This window comes from Halyomorpha halys, unplaced genomic scaffold, assembly GCF_000696795.3.
Source record: "Halyomorpha halys isolate HHAL.00 unplaced genomic scaffold, Hhal_1.1 Scaffold167.1, whole genome shotgun sequence".
In the NCBI taxonomy this organism is placed as follows: Eukaryota; Metazoa; Arthropoda; class Insecta; order Hemiptera; family Pentatomidae; genus Halyomorpha; species Halyomorpha halys.
In genome coordinates, this window is record NW_027106937.1 from 597,030 (window position 1) to 603,978 (window position 6,949).

A 6,949-nucleotide genomic window follows, 5' to 3' on the forward strand; every position below is an offset into this window, starting at 1 on the left:
TTACATAAATACATCAAGTAAATTTGAGGAAATCATAATGATATGGCACAAGCATGTAGAGAAACTACCCAATGGTAGCACTCTAAAAACATTTTTACAATATAAGGTCTCGAGGCCATCTTCTTTTCAGACGCCTCGGAAGATTGTCCGGAATAGAAAAAGAAGCAAGATTAGAAACTAATGGGTTTGAGTGGTTAGGGAGTTTGTAATGGAAGGATTGATATCTGGTTCGGGCTAGATCGGTTGCAAATGGAACATTAAGGTCTTTGTGGATGATTTTATTTGTGACAAAGTAGGGAGCAGTTAGGATTTTACGGAGGATTTTGGTTTATATCAAACAATGGATTATTGTAATAAAATATGAGATAATTTTTAAAACCAACTAAATGAGAAAATAAACATGTTTCGTATTTCCACGGTTTTTATTACAATATTCAGATTTTACTTTCACCCACTTCCATATTAAATATATACTAAATGGAAATATTATCATTTTAATTAAAAATGAAATATCAGTTTTGAAACTACAAGGATTAATTTTATCGAAAATAAGGGTGATTATTAGTGATAATATCTTAAAATTGGGTGATTTTTTACCAGATTTCTTATAGATTAATCTCAATATCTGAGATATATTGTTTTATGTTTTTAAGATGAGTGAATAATTAAATATTCCATTATAACGATAGTAGGCAGAAAGAATTCTATAATTAAAGCTAGACTTATATAAAACTGCCGTACTATGACAATAATTCTAAAACTGGATATAAAATTTTATGAATATAGAATATTATCACTTATTCCACCCTAAAACCTTGACATATTAAAGTTAGAATCGATAGAATTCTGTGGGAAAATAAAAATATTAAAAAATATTTTATAATAACTATTACTTTATCTCATAGAGATAGAAATTAAATTTTCTGAATTCCATCTTCAATATTAAGGTTCCTCATAAACATATATGAGCTCGTATAAAACAATTATTAAGGAACTGTTTTATTATTAAGTATTACATATTTTGTAATATCGATATATATATAATAAATCGTTTTGTAATAATATACAAAGTTTGAACTAAACGGTACTGAAATTCAAGTCTACACTTAGATTATAAATGTTAATTTGATCCACCAATTATTTTTCTCTCATAAAGAAAATTATAGTTACAGATTGTTCGTTTACTTTGGCCTGATTCCAACCTTCTCAACAGCCTTAATATGTTGTAGCGTATTATGTTAGCAATTTTTATGATTTTACAGGTTAAACATAACCCTTATAAAAAATTGTGGTTTGTTTGAACAAAAAATGATGTGAAAAACTATAACAACAAGATACCCTAATAATACGCAGTTTTTTGTTTTGATTTTCCTGGTATTAACCATTTAGCGGAAAACTTTGCCCTCTCCACATTTAATAATGGCTGAAATTCAAGGCCCTCCAAAGGGACGTAATGATTCGTGAAATGATGAAGGCTTTCCATGAACAATTGACGTAAATGAATGAGGAAGATGTGCTAAGTATGTAAACAATTAGAAAAACTTTGTAGAAGATGATTTTCGGAGTTAGTTTTAGACTATTTATTTACTACCGACGTTTCAGCCCACAATATAGGTCTTCATCTGGGCTGATATGATGTGTGGAGATATAACAACTTACTGTTCCTTTGGAATGCTGTCAACCAACATAAAAAATTGGAGAAGTGCCAGACTATGTTATCTACATGTAAAGGCATTCGCCAGTGGTCATAATTCGATAATTGATTATATAGGGGTGTATTTTAATTATATTGTGGGCATATTGTTTCGGGGTTTTCGTTGTTTCCAAGGGAAAAAATAACATAACGCCTAAGGAGCAATTTATTCTTTATTGTTTTTTTCCTTTTATCATTATTATTATTTTTTTCTTTAATTCATCCCCTTCTCCGCTGAGCGTGGGCAAGTATGAATGATAAATATATAACTAAAGATAAAGCAAATTTTGTGGTTATAATGCACAGAAATTTGGATAAAAGATGACATATTAAAAAAATATACATATAAAACGGAACATTGGAAACATGGAAAAATATAAATATTAACTCATAAAATACTTCTCATTTGGCGCTGAAAAATGGGACGAAACGTTAGTTACTAATAAATATGTTTTTCTGCAACTTTTTAACTTTCTTGATATCGACCCAGACCATTTTTCTACAATTAATTACATACATTCAACTAATAATATTCCCATATAAAATAAATAAATAATAGTTTTATTACATTTTTTTTTAAATAAAAGTAAACGTTACTTTTTGTTTTCAAATAAAATTATATAGAGATATGAGTGTATTTTTTTTTTTGGGGGGGGGGGAGGTAGGGAATGGAGAGATATATGACAGGAATTTACTCTCCTCTACAGTGTATATCATCCCCAACTACTGGAGGCACTAACTGCCGCGTACAATCGGTCAAAACGAAAGCTCTGATTAAAACAACCATTAAAAATAAAGTAATAGAACTAACAGACGAACCGCTAAAAAAGGAAGAAAAAAAAGGTAGATAAGAGAGTGTAGTATTTAGAGGGGGCCATAAGTCAGATCGATGGTGGCGCTCCCATGGGCCCCTGCGGATATCACACACATCCATTACAAGTTTTTATTACAGGGAGCTCTTTCTTTCCCTCTGTCGGGCCTCTTTATTGACGAGGGTCCAACAATCATCCAACATCCGTCTTTCTTTTTTCCTCAGGGCCTCTGTGCAAACTCCACAACCGAAAAACCGGACTAATCGGCCTGTCCGTCTCCGGGCCTCGAGGTGATTATGAAGGAGAGGGTGAAAAACCCCGATGAAGTTGGGGAGAGAGTCTAGAGGATACTCAGGACTCGTTGGTCCGAAATTGCAGAAGATATTGAAAAGTCCTTTGAAATTAAAATTTTTCATTTTGAATCAGAGGAACAGGGACGTTGTTACATTTTAATTGGGGAAAGGAAGTCAATATCTAAAATTTCTAGTTTTTATTGTGCAAAAAAAAAAAAAGTTTACACCATATCGCCCGACTTTAATAATTATTTTTATTTTACTATATCATCCCTCGTCGACCTGAAGCAGCAATGACATGCATATTTATCAAGTGCTGTTCGTGTTGTGGAGAATAATATCGCTGCTATTTTATTGCTTAAGGTAATCAATTTAAACAACATTTAATATGAATGTGAATGTTATACTTCATTAATTCTCAAAAACTAAAAAAGTAGTAGGAACATACATTAATTTATTCGTTGTAACCTAAATAATTCATAACAACGAAAATCTTTAGACGTGAGTATCCCCTAAATGAAGAGTAAATAGACATACCTTTTTAAGAAATATTTTTCTTAATTTGAGATCCTCAATTCATATTTTCAGTTGGGATACTTAACCCTGGAACAACCTGTATTTTATAACTTTTCTTTTTACATACGGATGCATCATTATTTGTTGATTTGAAAACACGTACTTCAAAACAGCACTGGGATGTCAGTTACAGTTGGCCTCTACGCATTTTTTTTAAATTTGATATTTATAAATCTGAAGGCTTTTTCTTTCAGGTACTTAATTAACTAATTTTTTATGTTATAATATAATATTTTTAAATAAGCAATAATTTTCAAATTAAAATTAATATAATGTATCTTAAAAATAGTACCTCTAATTTTAAGATTAATAGTATAAAATTGAAATTCAAATCAACGCGAATCAGTATTAATTAGTTCAATAAATTAGACACAAAAAAAACCTGAAATACATGGCAAGAAGGATCCAAAACACCAACAATAAAAGTACGGATAATGGTAGGAAGGGTCCTAGATTAGGAAGATAAACTGAAGTCGTCCAAGGGGAACCAACTAATATATTTGTTCGGGGAGGGGAGGGGTCAGATGGAAGATGTAAATGACATTTGTAAAACAAGGAAAGTGGAAAAGTAAAATGAAAAAAGTAGCAAACAAATTAATAAAGCCGAAGAAGATTATTCCGGACACGTCTCTCCGAATAAAAGGGGAGGGTATCTCAACTCCCGCTGGTATAAAAGAAGTCTTGATATTAGAATTGTAAAAAGTCCGGGTCGAATTTAAGATGGCCGATTTGTAACGAGGAACCGGAGGCCTTGATTAGGCAAATAATAAAGTTGGAGGAAGGCTTTGGACTTAACGAACTGTGGATAAGGGATTAAACGCTTTGATCAATTTGCATTTCGGCCGCTTTCTTTTTCTTATCAAAGGGGAATAGAGCTTTTACTCTTAAGGCATCATCTCTCTCATTTCCTCTTAATTAATATTTGTTTATGCCTTGAGGATTGTCTTCTAATATCCAGAAGGGTGAAGGTAGCGGAATTAGGTAGCTGTCTCCTCAAAGGCTGTTTGCAGAGGAAAGCGGAGCTAGGAGTAAATTATTGAGGAGTGGAGTCACATAGAGGAAGAGAACTTCCAATAAATCCTCGAATTTCGTTTCAGGTTCAACTTTCTACCTTGATCACAATATAATTATTGTTAATATTCCGGCAAAAAGAGTCGATCCCATAAAAATTGTAAATGTGCAACGTTTAGTTAAGCTAATTACATAATAACAAATGGGATGACTCAAAAGGAAAAACATTGTCTGGAAGCCGGGGAGCAAAAATTGGCTTTCACTTTTACTAACCTAAATTTAAGACTTACAGGCAGATAGTGATAACTAATAAACTATTACCGATGACAGAATAATTTCTGAGACAAACAACAAAGGCATCTACATGTGGAAGTTAACTGTCACGCATACTATAAGTATTGCCAGCTGTACTGATAGAATGACAATAATGCCACGACAACAAATTTCATAGTTTACACGAACGTAGAGGCTACAACTTTTACTGTCATGGTGCACCCCTTCCCACAGAGAACTCCTAGATCCCGCCACTGTTCAAGATAGATGTAATCTGAGACTGGTCTAGTTCCTAACCATTTATGTAATATTTATCTCTTATTAGTTTCTGCTCACCCGAAGGACTTTGCTTCAGCCTCTTTTAACAATAATTCGTTCTAGACTGATTTCCTTATGGATTATTCGATCTATTTATTCAACAATGAAATGATAACTATGCCCTCGGTATGGAATGTGTATTGAAATTAAAATTAACGAATGGAAAAAGATCCCATCGTCCTAAATAAAGTACTTCCCATCAGATGTTTGTGTATTAAGGCAACTTCATCATGTATAGTAAGGACACCAAAGGACTTGAACTATCTACCCCTTCCAGATTTTAAATTTCATGGACTCCTAGCTATTAATTTTACCAGAACATTTAGGTTTTTGTTACAATTGAAGAATATAATGTTCATTACATTATATTATTTCAGGTATATAATATTATATTTTTTAAGGAATAAATGTTATTCAAATTATTCGTGATAAATTTCACCCACTAAGAATTAACAATATTATCCAATGTTGTGCATTGTTACTTGATTCTAAAAAGTATTCAAATATTTTTAATGCACAATCATGAAAGTTTTCAAGATACATCTCAACAATTGTTTTAACATTTTTGAGTTAAATAATTTTTATTTATAATTGCAAAATGTCCGTTCCCAATGACGGCTTACTAAGTAGCTTTATTATTTATTTAAATGATTATTATTTATCGAACAAAAATACAGAATTGTTTTTTAAATTAAATAAGAACTTACTAAATAATTCAAAAACACTATCCAAATTATAGTCTCAAAACATTTATTTCATTTACACGTCCAATGTTTCGGCCAATTCGGCCATCTTCAGGGACAATCTTAATTTACTATGAGACATATCATTTAACCATTTTAAAAAACTCCATACAGGCTATTCTGCCCAGGTCAAAACATTTATATCTAATATGTCAAAAATACATTAAAAATCACAGTCAAATTATTTCTCTTTTACCACTATTTATACACTTTTATTACAACCTCACTTGTGGTACAACAAGATGAAGATGGCCGAATTGGCCGAAACGTTGGACGTGTAAATGAAATAAATGTTTTGAGACTATAATTTGGATAGTGTTTTTGAAGTATTTAGTAAAAAATTGCCAGTCTCAAGAAAGAAATTTAAAGATTATAATTAAATAAGAACGTTAATGTTGTAAGTTAACAATTGCAAGGTTTTTACTATTTTTATTTTTGTAAGGGTGTCCTCCAAAACAAATCCTTTCCACTACACTATCCAACTATAATCGATATGTTTTTCTATTTTGAACTGTTTGATCCACTGTTCTATTCACCTCGTTGGAATTTATTCTTATAATTCATGAATTTATTCAACTAGAAGACGCAACCAATATTCCTACGACAGACGATCCTCCATCACCCAGACACGGACAGACCCCCCCTCTCCCTCCGAGTGCTGACCAGCAATAAGGCAGTGACATGGAGGCTCCCACGTGGGAGTCGTTAATCACCAGTGGCCAACCACACCTTTTTTCAAGCAAACTCCTCGGTGAAATATGATTTTTCAATAAAGGCCCTCCCCGTAGCTAAACGGCTTGCAGATTAGAGGTCATCCATTTGGCCCTATCTCCAATACACAGTTCCACAGCTCCCTGTATAATGCTCTGCCTTCCCTCTCTAAATGACTCCATTCCTCTAAGGGCTCTTTTTCTCTCTTCGGCGGTCAGAAGGCACTTCCGTAGGTGGAAACGACTGGTTCGAGTTAATACCTCCGCTCCTTTATTTAATTTCCTTCTTAAGTGAAACAGAAATTCTCGAAATGCAGTATATTTTTTTGGTATACCTTAAAAAAGGTTATAAATATGCAATCTCTATGTCCATACTGTTTTTTTTTTTCACAGCCCCGATAAAAGTAATATGTTATTGAAATAAAATAATATACTTGAAGAAGTTTGTCGGGGGGTGCGGTCAGCAAAGAACAACATAAATAAACAAAACCATATTTATTTATTTTATGCCGACGTTTCG